The sequence below is a fragment of the Triturus cristatus genome, chromosome 7, assembly GCF_964204655.1.
Source record: "Triturus cristatus chromosome 7, aTriCri1.1, whole genome shotgun sequence".
Taxonomy (NCBI): Eukaryota; Metazoa; Chordata; class Amphibia; order Caudata; family Salamandridae; genus Triturus; species Triturus cristatus.
In genome coordinates, this window is record NC_140590.1 from 415446899 (window position 1) to 415462337 (window position 15439).

A 15439-nucleotide genomic window follows, 5' to 3' on the forward strand; every position below is an offset into this window, starting at 1 on the left:
GGGAGCGGCTGATGTCTCTGCCCTGCACAGTGAATGAAGAGAAGGAATCCTGTCAACAAAGTGCTCCAGGGCTGTACTTGCCTTCCACTTTGCTGGCTCCACCTCCTGTGGGGCGTCTGATGTTTCTGCCCTACACTGTGAAAGGAAAGAAGGAGTCATGTAAACAGAGTGCTCAAGAACTGGTTTGGACTGGGCAAAGGCCCCTCTGACCTCAGAGGACAAAGGATTTTGGGGTATAAGTAGTGGGACCCTGATCCCAAGAATTTCGATCACTTTTGGAACAAGAAGAAACCTTTACTGAGGAGCAGAACCTGAAGAAACTGAGGAGAGGCTATCCCTAAGCTGAAGTGCTGCTTGGGGGATTGGCCTGCAGTGGTTTACCTGACTGCCAAAGAAAGGAGAAGAGACTTTGTGTGCTTATTTCAACTTGTAAGGATCTCCAAGGGCTTGGAACAGAGCTTGCCTCCTGCTGAAGTCTTAGGGACAACAGACTTCAACCCCCAGCTCCCCAGAGTTCTTTGGAAGTGCCTGCTGCTGTTTTGGGCCTTCTGAGGGACTGCGTGTCGCAAGGAGCTGGAAGCGCGGCTCACCGAAGCCGAAGCGTGTTGCCGTCACTGCTGCCTGCCGTCGCACTTCTGAACAAGGGTGTCGCCGCTGGAGTTGTCGCACTGCACCGCATCGAGAGAAGGGTCTCGCAACGAGGAAGAAGCGTGTCGCCGTCGCTGTTGCTGCCGTCGCACTTCTGAACAAGGGTGTCGCCGCTGGAACTGTCGCATTGCACCGCATCGAGGAAAGTGCCTCGCATCCCAAGAGAAGCGCGCCGCAGTCGGAACTGCTGTCATCACATTTCTGAACAAGTATGTCACCGCTGTAGTTGACGCATTGTGCGGAAGCTTCACGCAAACTGGGAGAAGAGTGTCGCAGCAGAAGCTGCTGCCGTCGCACTTCTGAACAAGGGTGTCACCGCTGCAGTCCACGCATTGAACCGAGAACTTCTCGCATCCCCAGAGAAGCGTGCCGCATCTGTAAGCTCTTCACGTCTTTATTTCTTTGCACCAGAACTTTGCCGCATTTCCATCTCTGCGACATTACTTGTCGTGAAAGTGCAACGCATCGTAATGTACATTGACACAAAGTGTTGCATCTTAAGAACTGAACAGAACTAAGCTAAAAACTACCATCTTAAAGTAATAGTATTGTGTATTTTTGTCGTTTATGGTCTTGTGGAAAAACTATATAAAGTATACTTATTTTTTATATAAAACCTGTGTGGTGTCCATTTGTAGTGTTGTCACTGGATTACTGTATGTGGTCACAAATGCTTTACACACTTCCTCTGAGATAAGCCTGTCTGCTCGTGCCAAACTACCAAGGGGGTGAGCATTGGTTATTGTAGGAGTGTACCCCCTTACCCTGACTAGAGGCAAGAGTCACGATTTTTCACAAGTACCTACCTGTGCCAACTAGAGACCCCCAAATCTAACACACATTAGGTCTCTACAGTGATGCCAAATAAGATCAATAGTCCTGCGATGTCACTTTCTGTAATGTCACTTCTTGCGATGTTACATGCAAATTAGAGGGGCCTCACATCTTCCTTCTCACCCAGGGCCCCAGAAGTTCTAGGGCCGGCCCTGCGTGTGATCTCTTGTCGGCCGGAGCATCATGGTTTCCACTCTTGGGGTTTACCAATTCCCGAGGGCTTCCTTCCAGCCGTTGTCATAGTGCAGTGTTGTTGCTCTGCTTATTTCCACACAGCAGTGCCCCGTGAAGCAGCTTCCAGGACTTCATCCAGATGGCGATGTAACCAGGAACGTTACGTGGTCACCCTAGCTTCGGTTCACTTGTTGGGCATCCCTTTGGGCTTGTGGCCTTTGGGTGCCTGTGTCTTCTGGCTTCCATTTCTGTATTTATTGTCGGTTTCGTTCATGGTCTGTGCTTGTTCAGATGTGTACACAGAGGCCGAGGATGCTGACGGACTCAGACATTAAAATGCTTTGTATTTCTGGAAGTGCTTTAAATGGAAATAGAGAAGTTCTAGTACTCACTAACCGTAGTACCTCTTTGCTCCTGAGATGTACTAGTACTCTCCCAATGAATCTATTGCGGCGGTGCTGAGGAGTGCAGCAACTCTCCCTTCTAATTCAATGACATATGGGTGCTCAGTACCGGACAGTACCTGCCCACTTCGAGCACTGATCTTCACTTCTGAGCTCTTTCGGTGCATGGGTTGCTGCCTGGCCTCCATTGACACCTAGATCTGTTCTCAGCAGAGCAGAAAGGTAGAGTTAACCCTTTGAGTGGGGTTTAGGGGGCGCAGGTTTCACCTTGCGTTGCACCCTTATCATGCACCGCACTTTATTATTGATGATGCCCTTTAATCAGGACAAAGATGGTGTCAACCTAGGATCACCAGTGGATCTGCCGACTTCAGTTCGCAAAAGCCCCATTAGTCTGCAAATAACTTTTCTGGCCCTCTGGTTATGTTTTCAGGATCTAAAGATTAGTGTACTAGATTACTTAATGTCAGACAGAACACCAGCTCCTAAACCTGCGATGAATTAGCAAATCCTTGCTATCAAGTCTAGCTGTGTAGAAATTGTTGCAGCTGCAATTAACCAAGACTACAACTCCCAGAAAGCTTTAGGTTGGTGAAGGAAAGCCCAGAACTGGAAATAGTTTCCTTGAGGACATGGAATCATCTTTTAGCGTGCTACTGGCCGAAAAACGCTTTGACGCCTCGTCAGGGGTAGTAAGCGTGGAATTACACTTATGTGGCTCCCACCTCCGGCAGCGACATGGTTGGCTCTGTTGGAGACTCCTAACACTGCAAGCATTTGGCCTGCCAGTCCAGGAGCTAGTCTTCCCATATGCATGTCCCTAATGTCCCGTGCTCTGTCCTTGTCACCTCCTTTCTCCTCGCTGTCAGGTGCACTTTCTGAGAGTGTGGTGACTCTGTAGACCCCTGACCTCACTGGGGCTAGCATGGCAGTATCGTGTTGTTATGACAATATGTACTGCAGGAGGGTGAGTACGGCCGATTCATGTTGGAAGTTTGACATAACACCTACATTAAGAGATTTTCACAAACCGCGCAAGGAGACATCATATTTCTTTAGTGAGAAGACATTCCGGAGAAAACGGAAGGATGTCTCAGAGCAACAGAGCTGTTCACAGCCCTTTCAGTCTGGAGCTCTTTCAAGCTTCTGTATGGGGTACTTGACATATATTCCCAGTACCTACACTTAACCCTTGTGTCTTAAGCCGATAACGTGAGTCCCGATAATTATGTAAAAGCAACACTCGTTATTTACATGAGCATGGACCTGTTGGACTGCGACAGGAAAAGCAGCAAAAACATCACAATTAAAAGTGATCTATAAAAAGAACACACTGAAAAGAGAGCAACTTGGTGTGATTTTAACACTGTAAATATACTCAGTGGAGGCTCCTCTGCTATTGCGAAGAAGCGTCTCCCACTGCTCTGCGAGCAGTAGTTAAAAGAAAACTAAAATGATAATAACCAGCGTTTTAGTTTTGCGTTTTGCATTTCCTGGTGTGGGGTGGGGTAGGCTGCCAGAGCAGAGGCCAGGAGGAGGAGCGGTGGCTCACTGTAAAGCCTCTTGGGCCAACCATAACAGCAGGGCCGGACTGGCCTTAGCGGGCACCGGGCAATCCCCCGGTGCGCCGCACGGGTGTGGGCCGGTTTTGGGCCTCTGGGGGCCGTTTTTGTTACAAGGCCGATTTTGCAGCATAGCTGCAAGATCGGCCCTGTTACAAAATCGGCCGAAAACCGGCCCTGGCAAAGAGCTCGGGGCACCCCCAACCCCCCTGCCGAGCACTTTGCCAGGGCCGGTTTTGGTTCCCAGTCCGGCCCTGCATAACAGTCATGCACACTTTGCACGTTCTGCTCCAGGGTGCAGAACATGCCCAGGCCCCCATTCTCTGTCTGAGCGCCGTCCACAGCGCTCAGATCAATCACAACTTTGCACTGCAATATTGTAATTGGCTAGGGGAGTCAGGAGCATGGGTGCTACCTGCTTCCGAGGAGCGAGAGGAGGCAGGAGCAGACCCCGAGGCAGCGGCCGGGCAGGTGGCAGTCCTGAAGGTAAGTGTTTTTTGTGGGTTTTTTTTAAATTTGTAAACCCCTCTCACCCTCAACACCGCCCATCCCACCACCTCTGGTATATAGCAGCCACCACTGAATATACTAGGAGCACGGTGTGTGTAAAAGAACCTGCTCCAGTTGAATAACTGTCTCAGGTGTTTGGATGCAGCAATCAGCCTTGTTTATCTGTCCGTGGTTGATAACGTGATGAGCGGGCAGCAGCAACCCACATTACTTGTAGTTCTGTTATGATACTGCAAGACACGGGAGAAAGTTAAACTTTAAAGCGCATTCTGAGTGTAGTGATCGTATATGATTTGAAACGCACCATGACTTCTTCAGAGTGGCAGATGCTGGAATGCGGGTCTCTGTACAGAACAAGCATTTGCAAGAGTTTGAGCGTTTGGCATTCTAAATGAAAATGCCTTTTATTTATATGCTTTGAAAACCTGCAAGCTGTGCATAAACACGCACTTTGTACTTATCGTCCTTGCTTAAAGGGAAGCAAGACTGGCAGTAACTGCGCCTCTTTCATTGCCAGCCTACAGGCGCGCAACTCCCATGGGGCTCACGGGGCTTCAGCCCCCCCCCCCCCCCCCCTCGTGTGTGACAGCCCGGCAGCCGCACCAGAGTACATCACGGGTCTTTAAAAGACCATTTACTCGTTAATGAGGCTTTTGTTGTGTTTTCGCCCCTTCTTACAGCCACTCTGCCTATGGCCGGAAGACTTAACCCCCGAAATCTTTTTCAGCCCCCCCCCGAAATTTGTCTCTAGTTGCCCGCCTGCCAGCCTAGCTTCTGGTAAGCAAGGACTATAAGTAACGCACCGCATGCAGGTTTTCAAAACACATAAGTAAAAGGAATAGTCATTTACAACGCGCGACCTGGTGCAATGCAAACGCTTGTTTTACATGTTGCACAACCATGCTTAAAGTCATTTAAAACAAAAAGCGCTATGATGTGGCCAGCGGTGACCCCGTCGGAACACTATTTCTTTTTTTACTTGAAATCATTTAGCACAGCATCTGTGCAACATGTAAAAAAAACACAGAAAATGACAGTCAATATATATGGCAAGGGCATACCTATTGGCTTTGACATTGCTTGTTATAGCAGCTGTCGCTGTTGTATTCCCTGGCCTGAAGTTCATCCTGGAGGGAGGCGGCCCCTGCCATCCGCCCCTCCCCATTAATGACTGGTGGGACTACCTCTGAGCAGACACACATCGGGCGAGAAATGAGGGAAAACGCCACCGCTGACTGAGCAGGTGTGAGGCTCGAATGTATTTGTGCGATTACAGTCCGGCAGCAAGGTAGGACACACATTTACAAACTATTTTGGCACTTTCGGAAACTTTGAGATCGCCTTTTAACACCGCGAGGAGGGGTGCGCAGAATATGCACGACTTTTTTCATTGGCAGCTAAGTCTGTTTTTTCGGGGTTTAGCTGAATGCCTTCATTTTTCGATTGGAAATTCTTAGCCCTCAGTCCCAAATGTACTTAATTGTTGAATAGAGAGGAGAGTGCAGTGTTTTTCGTAGATATAAGGTGATCAGGCTTGCTCAGCAAAATCTACGTTTAAACAGAATGTCGCAACTCGCAGCCTTTGTGGGTCCACGCAGCCTTACATCCTACTGAGGCTGATGAGAACAAGCACAACTTCTTCCTTTCTTTGCGATTTTATATAGCGCGAACGCGACACGCAGGAATGGGAGCGCTTTACACGAGTACCAGTGACCTCACACAAGACACATTCATTTTTTGCAGGGACGGGCAGATTAAGCAATTTGCCCGGAATCACAGGGTCTTGAGCCGACGCCGACACTAAAAGTGTAAAACCTGGTTCACTAGTCCATGGTTGGCAACTCTGGCAGTTATGGCACATCCTCCAGCGTAGTGTGAGGTCTCATCAATCAATCAAACCACTTTAATCGATTAGTTAAAATCATAAAAGTACAAGACAACATTTACATTCATAAACAAATACAAATACAATAAATAACAATATTATGCTCATCATAGATACATCCATAAAAAATTATTTCATAACCATCAAAGCTAAGGTGCATACAAAAACATGGTCACTGATAGAATACCGATCCGTCAGAATCCAACATATTTTGAAAGTTACTTAACTAAGTCGTTGATCAAATTGATCAATAGGAATTAAAACAAATTGCAAAAATACACAGGGGACCAAAGATCGCTATATATTCTATCTAAAAAATGTCAACTGACCATAATTCTTCCCCTCAGCCTGACTGCGGCCACTCATCTCTTGAAATGAGGGCCACTTGTGAGTTTCCATTAAAATACTTGAAAAGACTAATATCAAACAAGCATTGGTAAATGCATTTGATTTTGCCTATGTGATTAATAATAAGCTGTTTTTTGTTGTAAGCTGTAGCTTGCCGAGTAGTAGTACTTAATAGTGGTATAGTGCAGGTAAGTAATAGCAACATTTTGAAAAATGAAATGAAAGAGGGAAATAAATAGAATTAATTGATGTAATAGTAATATTATGTGTTTAGAGGAGTTCTGACACGTTTGGGCTCTGTGCCACTGCACCTGCTGAACCACTCAAATCCTGCCCCTAGTACCAGCATGATAACTGCATTTCTGACTGCACCTGCTGCACCATTCAAATCAAGCCCCTTTTAATTGCAAGATAACTGCTAATGTGTCTGCCTGTATAGTAGTAAAATAGTGCACTATTAGGTGTTTAGAGGAGTTCTTAAAAGTTTTAGGCTTGGTGCCACTGCATCTGCTCCACCATTCAAATCATAACCCTGTTGCCTGAAGGTAACATAGCAATTTTAGGTGTTTATTGGGGTGCTTAGAGCTTTTGGTCCTAGTATCACTGCACCTGCTGCACCATTGAAAGCATGACCCTGTGGTCTGCAAGGTAACTGTACCTATGGCTGACTGTTTAGTAGTAAAATATAACATAGCTCTTGTATAAGAACTTTATTTTTAACGTGCAATGTTTATTACAACTTTTAGAATTCGATCATAATGACCAAATAGATTATGTTGAAAAAATCAATCCGATAATGCCTACAAAGTGCAAAGAAACGTACTGAAGCATAAATAGGAAATGCTACAAACGTTCTAAGGCTAAAGCATCTGCTTTGCACAACTGAGTAATAATAAGCAAGCATTCCAGTATACTGTACTTTTACTGCCTGCCTGCCTTTTCTGTGGGAAGAGATCTAATATTGACAGTGAATGGGGCTTAAACAGTGTGAACAGCTTTAGTAAAAGTATTGTAAATGCGTGCAGCCAGGGGAAGTTAACAAAAAAAAGTTCCACACAAAAGCGAATGAACACAGTAATTTGGCTTGGGGACTGATAACAGACCCCTTTTAAGTTGTATTAGAACGAGATTTCAGAAGCACAGCGTGCTGTGCAGGCAAAAGCTAAAAACACTATAATTAGTGGAGATGATGTGGCGTAACGTCCAGAGCTGCCAACTGGGGAACCAGGATCTAATCTCAGCATCGGCTCAACTTCCAGTGATTCTGGGTAAATTACTTAATTAACGACCCTAAGCATTGATAAATTCAATAGGTATCACCTATATGAATAATAATACACTGTTTTTGTTGTAAGGTGTAGCTTGGTGAGCAGTTGTACAATATAATTTACTGAAACTCCATTAAAGTGTTATGACTTGTTAATTGAGCAAGGCAATATATTGTGTAGTTACTGGTGGTACTATAAAGCGGGGAGAATATGTAAAGGGCGGAGGACAAAGAAAAAACAAGCATTGGTATATCCATTAGGTCTTGCCTTTTGGCCCCTTAAGTGATTAGCCATGCAACACATATGTCTTACGAACAACGTACTTACCTTTGGAGTATGCAGTGAATTTTGGATAAGCCAGAGACTGAGAAAAGGGGACATACGGACACACACGTGGGCACGACACTTAGATATAACTGTCCCATGCCAGGGGCCTGACCAGATCGCACCTATATGTAATGCAGCACTAGGGCAGAGCACCCTCCCCCTTATTCTGTTCCCTTAATTACACCCACTACAACTGGACCCGACAGCTTGCGCTCTGCAGTGGCGGTATATTAAGCAGGTATATACATACGACACTTGTGGAATAGGCACGCTAGCTTGGTGGTTTCAAGTTTAAAAGTTTTCTTTGTTTTTCTCTCCTCTTTTTTTTTTTCTTCTTAGAATCGAGTCTCTATGCAGTTATGTACTATAATACCGGTTGTTAATCGTTGTAATGACTTGACGCTGTCAGCATTTGGGAGTAATGTCGAAAGCGGCAATTTCCCCCCCCCCCCCCCCCCACCTAGTGGGCATAAACAGGCAAATGAAGATGCGCTATGTTTTGTATTTCAATATGACGCTTATACAGCTGTATGGTATGTTGATTAGAAAACAAATAAAGATTATTTTAAAAAAAGAGATAACGCAGTGAATTACTGCTACAGTGTGCCCCTAAAATAAATCTGAACACCTTTTGGTGGATATGTACTGGAGTTGTAGAGAAAATCCGAGCCGCTTTAAATTAAATGTGTGTCTAGCTATATATCTCTTTTAATATAGTCAATAAAGGGGGATAAAGGCTGAGGTGACTCTGATGGATTTCAAAGCCCTGGCATGCAAGTTACATAAAAGCAGAAGGATCATTAACCCCCCAATCTATCTAGTTGGCTAGTGGGAATATTTCTAATAATGCACATCAGCATACTTAACTGCGTTTTAACCGGATCTAGGTCACATGAGAGGAAGGAGGAAACAAGCATTGGCATAGCCAATAGGCCTCGCCTTTGGGACCTTATAAGTGTTTAGCCATGCAACAGTTGCATAACTAAATACTTATAAGGTCCCAAAAGCGAGACCTATTGGCTATGCCAAGCGAAAGTGAAAGTAATCGCGATCAAGCACGGCGCGCGCGCCCACGCACATGCACCGCGGTTCTAGGCTGGCCTGGTAGCACTTTTTGGAGCCCTCTCAATAAGTCTCGCCAGACCAGCGCATGCGCTGGGTCAGGCGAGACCTAAAAAGAGAGGGCTCAAACTGCGGCAAAGTTTGGCAAGCCAGTAAAAGTTTAAAATCAGCAACTGAATCTTGTTTAGCATTCGTGGAGACAGAGGGAGAGGTGCTTTGCTTCAGTGATGCGGGACAGCCCGGCGAAAACACAAAGGGAGAGAAAGTGCCCCTTCCAAAACAGCAACAGTAGATGGGTGCAGGAGATGAGGAGGATTGAGCGAATGCACAGGCCCTTGTGAGTGGGAAGAAGAAATGTCCAGGATGAGCGTAACAATGGGGCAAGATTTCGATAACTTCATACTGTCAACATGAACCGTGCCTGTAGAGCAGGCAGTGCAGAAGATGGCCTGTACATTCATTGCACCTTCACGATCAAAGTTACATTTAGTGATGCTAATAATGAGGAATGTCAATACTTGGGAAGCAGCCCGAAACAAAAAGTGGACTCGCCCCACCACCTGTAATGCAATTTGTTGACCCAGCACTAGCCATTTTTGAGTTAATGGAAATGTGATGAAAATGTAAATATGAGAAGCGTATTGCAATTTGGGTGCGTCCATCTGTATTGGGCAAAGTTGTCATTCATGCGGGTGAGTCTAGCAGCACTCTATGCCCACCCTAGTAGCCAAATAACAATACGTAGTAACCATTTAAACATTATCACCTACCTAGGGTGAAGAAACATGTTTCTTAAAGATGGGGAGGCGTGGAGAAAGTGTTAGAAACCAAAGTACTGTAGGTATTCTGGAAAGTTGTAAAGTACCCCCCCCCCGACTTAGACTCAACCACCCACTGACACAGACCACGTCCTACATTTACATAGAAAGAAGACAGGAAGCAGAGGTTTGCTTGTTTCGATTCTGTGGAACTTGGTATAACAATCAGCCATCATGGAGATCAAGTGTAAGTGAATGGCCTAGTGCATATTACACTCAATAACAAGCACTAACAATGAAATCAGTCTCGCCTTTGGGACTTTATAGGTTTTTGGGAATGCAGCATATTATCCTGGTGTTGTAATGTAGGACTTCCCCCCCTTCCCTTCCCACCTCCTGAGAACCCGTACCCCCGCGCGTGCCACTTCTGTTGTGACATATCAGCTGGCGTTCTAAAATGCCAGCTGATAGCCTGTCAGTTGAGAATTGTCTCTGAGGCGTGGACACGCTGTGGTTACTACGTGGTCCACCTCCTTCCCAATGTGCTGTTACTACATGAAGAATAAACCTGTAACTTGGAACTACTGCCTACGTGTATTCTTCACAAGACCTGGGTGCTAAGAAACGTAAGAAAGACACATTATGAAACTGTTGAAAGGCCAAACTACAAGGCCCTCAATGTAGCGAGCGCATGGTTGATTCTGCAGAAATCACTTTAATCTCCCCGTGCCTACTAAATAATGAATGTGTCCTTGTGTAAGTAGCTGGGTCCGGTTCGCACTATTAAAACAAAAAAACAAAAAACACAACACCTGACCTGCAATAGCCAGATGGGAGGAGGGCCTGACTCTCTCCCTTTGATCGGCGGAGCTCTGAAATTAATTAATATTCACCGGCAGCCAGCATTTACATTATAGCCGCCACAGCAGGGGCCCAGCCGTGGGTGTGAGCAATCTAAACATTGTATTTTGTATTGAAAGAGAACCCTTCCAGTAAAAACCTATACTATACTGACGCAGCCATCCTTGCACTATGTTGCAAAGGTGTGTGTGTAGTGCACAGCTACCCGATTGTGTGCTGGCGCTCGGGATGGGGAGGAGAGTGCCATATCCCTGTAAATATGGCGTACTCCTGCTCTCTCCTTCCCACACAACTCAGCGCAGCATTTTTGGCTGTGTGAACATTTCGTAAATAGACCCCTATCAGTGGCATGACATAGGCAATGAGGGGAAATCTAAAGTTTGCATCCCTCTTTCAGTAGTGCGACTTTTGCCTCGTGGTTTCCAAAGATGCAGAGTAGTGCTTAGTGATAGATTATGACACAGAAAATGTTACCATACAGAAATTGATGGAAGTGTTCCTAGGATTCCTTTTTTCCCTGTGAGTAGGCCTTCCCTGGGTCTGTGATGATCCACCTGGCACATACACCAACCCGTCAAAAGGCTACAGGATCCACAGGTGTTTGAGTAAGAATGAACTCTAAACCAACATGGCTACATCAACTACCAGTTCAGTGTGTATGAAGGGGTCGAAATATACAAGATTTCCTGCTTCGGGCATCCTTGTGCAAGTATTGTTAAATGCTGTTTGGCACTGGTGGTTCAATTTAAAATTGTTTCCCTTTTTTGTGAGTTCATGTACCAATGCACTAAATGGGAACAGTAGTAGATAGCTAACCCCAGAAAAAATAATTCTGGTGTGTGAACCAAAGCAAGGACAAAGACTGTAATAGGAGCCAACCATATGCTGCTTCTTGCAGGGCGATGTGCCATAGAATTTCATTGAGATTTCCCCAAAGTGGCATTTTGGTTTTCTGAGAGTGAGGCAGGCATGCATTCTGTAGGGCTTGGCAGACTTTTATCAGTGGCTCAGTGTGTTCCTGCTTGGATTTGCCAATAAGTAGTACATTGACACAGTAGCTCAAGTAATTGTGTATTCCTTGTATGACTCTCCATAATCCATCATGGAATATATTGGCAACATCAAAATTGAGGTGCTTGAATCAAAATAAACCAGGAGTTGCAGAGGTTCTTAGTTGGCCTGACCCTTCCTCTAGCTGAACATGGTGGTAGCCATTGAGCAAGTCAAGATTGGAAAACATGTGGGCTCTATTTGACTGGTCAGTCATATCTTGAATTCTCAGCGCTAACCATTAAATTATCAATTTGGCTTCAGTTTATTGTTTGGGCACAGAGACAGATGGAGAGACCCATGGGGTCGGCACCTCCACAGGTTCGATGATGTCTTTCCCGCCTTATTATTTTTACACTAAATTAGATGCCTCTTAAGTGTTGAGCTATGTGGTTTCACTGTCTCCTCTACGAGAAGCCCAATTTGTCAGATTTTCCAAAAATTTGCTTATGCCCTGAAACTGTTTTCCCACATCGCCTTGGCCCTCAGCTGTCAACTTGTCTCTAATACTGCAAGGTATCTGCAAAGGTTCTACATAGATGGCCACCCTAAAGCTCATGACACGGTGCCAACAACATCTTCCTCTATGCAGTGTCTACTACAGCGGAGTGAGATCCTTGTGGGAGCTCAGGTTAAAAAACCCTGAGACATCTGAGAGGTCTTCTGAAGTCATATTCATAAATGCTCACATTGGTGTGCAGAAGATCAGGCATTAGAGGTCGTTTGGCAACATTAATCTCAATCATAACATTAATGGTGGCACCTATGTCTACTAAAAGTGGAGCTGACACTCCAATAACATCAATGTTGACTACCAACTCATATAGACCATCATTATATATAGACTGCATTCTATCCTTGATGGAGAACAAAAATACCTTTTTTTGGTGTTCTTCTGAGTCTGTTGGAAGGAACCTGTATATAGTGGCATGGTGGTTGAAAAATGATAGACTAGAATGAGGCTGCGACTGATCACCAGTGTCAGAGATTATTTCAAACATCTTTTCATCACTGGTTGTTTATTGCAGTCTCACTGTAAGCAGAAAGATTCTCCTTCAAAGTAATAGAAAGACTGTTCCCTTCTGAAGACTTTGAAAATGATACAGTTCACAATGGTGTGTGATTGCCGAAACATTAATACAGACGCTTTAAGTAGACTTGCTTCAGGAATGAGCTTCTCCGTTTCCCGGGTGCAGAGGCTGCCTGGAAAATCAGTTGAGAGAGAACACCTCAGCTAGTCAGCTTGAGCTGCAGGCGAAGGGGCACAGCGGGCCACTTCATTGAAAAGGAAAATGAAATGCTACCAGAACAATATACACTTTTAAAACTGGACACTACATTAATGCATATGAATAAAAAAGGTAGACATGCGGCACCTGGGCGAATCACTTAATCTCCCCGTGCCTACCAAATAATGAATGTCCCCTTGTGTAACGTAACTAGAGAACTTCGAGTCCGATTACCAATATAAAAACTACAACAACAAAACAAGCATTTGCAATGCAATAGGTCTCGCATTTATAAGAGTTTGAGCTATTGGCATTGTAAAATTACAATGCCTTTTATTTATGTTTTGGTTTTAAAACAAATAAAAGCCATTGTCATTTACAATGTCAGTAGCATAAACTCGCATAAAAGCAGTGTGTGGAATGCAGCAGTGTGTGGTGTGCAGCAGTGTGCGGCGTGCAGCTGTGTGCGGCGTGCAGCAGTGTGCGGCGTGCAGCAGTGTGTGGCATGCAGCAGTGTGAGGCGTGCAGCAGTGTGAGGCGTGCAGCAGTGTGCGGCGTGCAGCAGTGTGCGGCGTGCTGCAGTGTGTCGCGTGCAGCAGTGTGTGGTGTGCAGCAGTGTGCGGCGGGCAGCAGTGTGTGGCGTGCAGCAGTGTTTCGTGTAGCAGTGTGAGGCATGCAGCACGGTGTGGCGTGCAGCGGCGTGCAGCAGTGTGCGGCGTACAGCAGTGTGAGGCGTGCAGCAGTGTGAGGCGTGCAGCAGTGTGTGGCATGCAGAAGTGTGTGGCGTGTAGCAGTGTGCGGCGTGCAGCAGTATGCGGCGTGCAGCAGTGTGAGGCATGCAGCAGTGTGAGGCGTGCAGCAGTGTGTGGCGTGCAGCAGTGTGTGGCATGCAGCAGTGTGTGGCATGCAGCAGTGTGTGGCGTGCAGCAGTGTGATGCATGCAGCAGTGTGTGGCGTGCAGCAGTGTGTGGCGTGCAGCAGTGTGTGGCATGCAGCAGTGTTTTGTGTAGCTGTGTGCGGCGTGCAGCAGTGTGTGGCATGCAGCAGTGTGTGGCATGCAGCGGCATGCAACAGTGTGTGGCGTGCAGCAGTGTGTGGCATGCAGCAGTGTGTGGTGTGCAGCAGTGTGCGGCGTGCAGCAGTGTGTGGCGTGCAGCAGTGTAAGGCGTGCAGCAGTGTGCGGCGTGCGGCAGTGTGTGGCGTGCAGCAGTGTGAGGCGTGCAGCAGTGTGCGGCATGCAGCAGTGTGCAGCGTGCAGCAGTGTGCGGCGTGCAGCAGTGTGCGGCATGCAGCAGTGTTAGACATGCAGCAGTGTGTGGCGTGCAGCAGTGTGAGGCGTGCAGCAGTGTGTGGTGTGCAGCAGTGTGAGGCGTGCAGCAGTGTTTCGTGTAGCATTGTGTGGCATGCAGCAGTGTGTAGCGTGCAGCAGTGTGTGGCGTGCAGCAGTGTGTGGCGTGCAGCAGTATTTCGTGTAGCAGTGTGCGGCGTGCAGCAGTTTGTGGCATGCAGCAGTGTGCGGCATGCAGCAGTGTGTGGCGTGCAGCAGTGTGTGGCGTGCAGCAGTGTGTGGCGTGCAGCGGCATGCAGCAGTGTGTGGTGTGCAGCAGTGTGTGCGTGTAGCAGTGTGCGGCGTGCAGCAGTGTGTGGCGTGCGGTAGTGTGCGGTGTGCAGCAGTGTGCGGCTTGCAGCAGTGTGTGGCGTGCAGCAGTGTGTGGCGTGTAGCAGTGTGCGGCGTGCAGCAGTGTGCGGCATGCAGCAGTGTGTGGTGTGCGGTAGTGTGCGGCGTGCAGCAGTGTGTGGCGTGCAGCAGTGTGTGGCGTGCAGCAGTGTGTGGTGTGGTTTGAAAACAACAAGAAAAGCGGACATCAAAGGAAGGGTGGGAGGGAACGAGCATATGGGGTGTGAGTTATAACGAAAGTTAATTGTTGTAAGAGGGGATGCAGAAAGTGAGGCCGAGCGCGCGCTGGCGAAAGCAGTCTGCTGCTTTCAAGTGCGATGCCAGATGCCAGCTTCGCGCTTGAATGCCTCACATGCACTGGCCATAAACCGCATTCCTAAGGTCTTGTGCCGCTTACTAAATCTCCCTGAATGCGTGAGGCGGCGCACGCGCAGGAAGTAGCTGGTGGCAAATGTAATGCGCATGGTTGTGCGCGTAACCGCCACCCAATCCGCCTGGGAAGCCTTTGGGAGCATTTTCTGAAGCCCCTACATAAGTCTCGCTGAGCGATCGCTTGCGCGATAGCCAGGCGAGACCTAAAAACAACGCATACCAGCCCTTCGTAGAAGTGGCGGTCGAGAGGAATGAGCTCAGACCCGCCTTGAAGTGGCTGTTAAAGGTGGGATAGTTTTTAATGTACTAATGAACCCTGTGGACCCAACTAGATGTCAGTACCACAGGATAGCGACTATAATTTCAGAAGTATCATTTTCACATTTTTACAAGCAGAGTGACTCATATTTTTAGTCCTGACGAATGCCATGCACCAGCTGGTCAGATTAAAGCAAAAACATGTTGACCA

The 15439-nt window shown here is 46.9% G+C and overlaps 1 protein-coding gene across 2 annotated transcripts in view; it reads left to right on the top strand.

The window, feature by feature from the left end:
• LOC146809832 (histo-blood group ABO system transferase-like) overlaps positions 1 to 15439 on the top strand; it is a 944014-nt gene that overhangs the window by 89892 nt on the left and 838683 nt on the right. Inside the window, exon 1 of one of the 2 annotated variants that reach the window (XM_085616682.1) lies at positions 5329 to 5420. The exons of the other annotated variant lie outside the window; for it this stretch is intronic. The gene's annotated coding sequence lies outside the window, so the exon portion shown is untranslated. Of the gene's footprint in view, positions 1 to 5328; positions 5421 to 15439 lie in introns of those variants that run through there. 2 annotated transcript variants of the gene reach the window in all.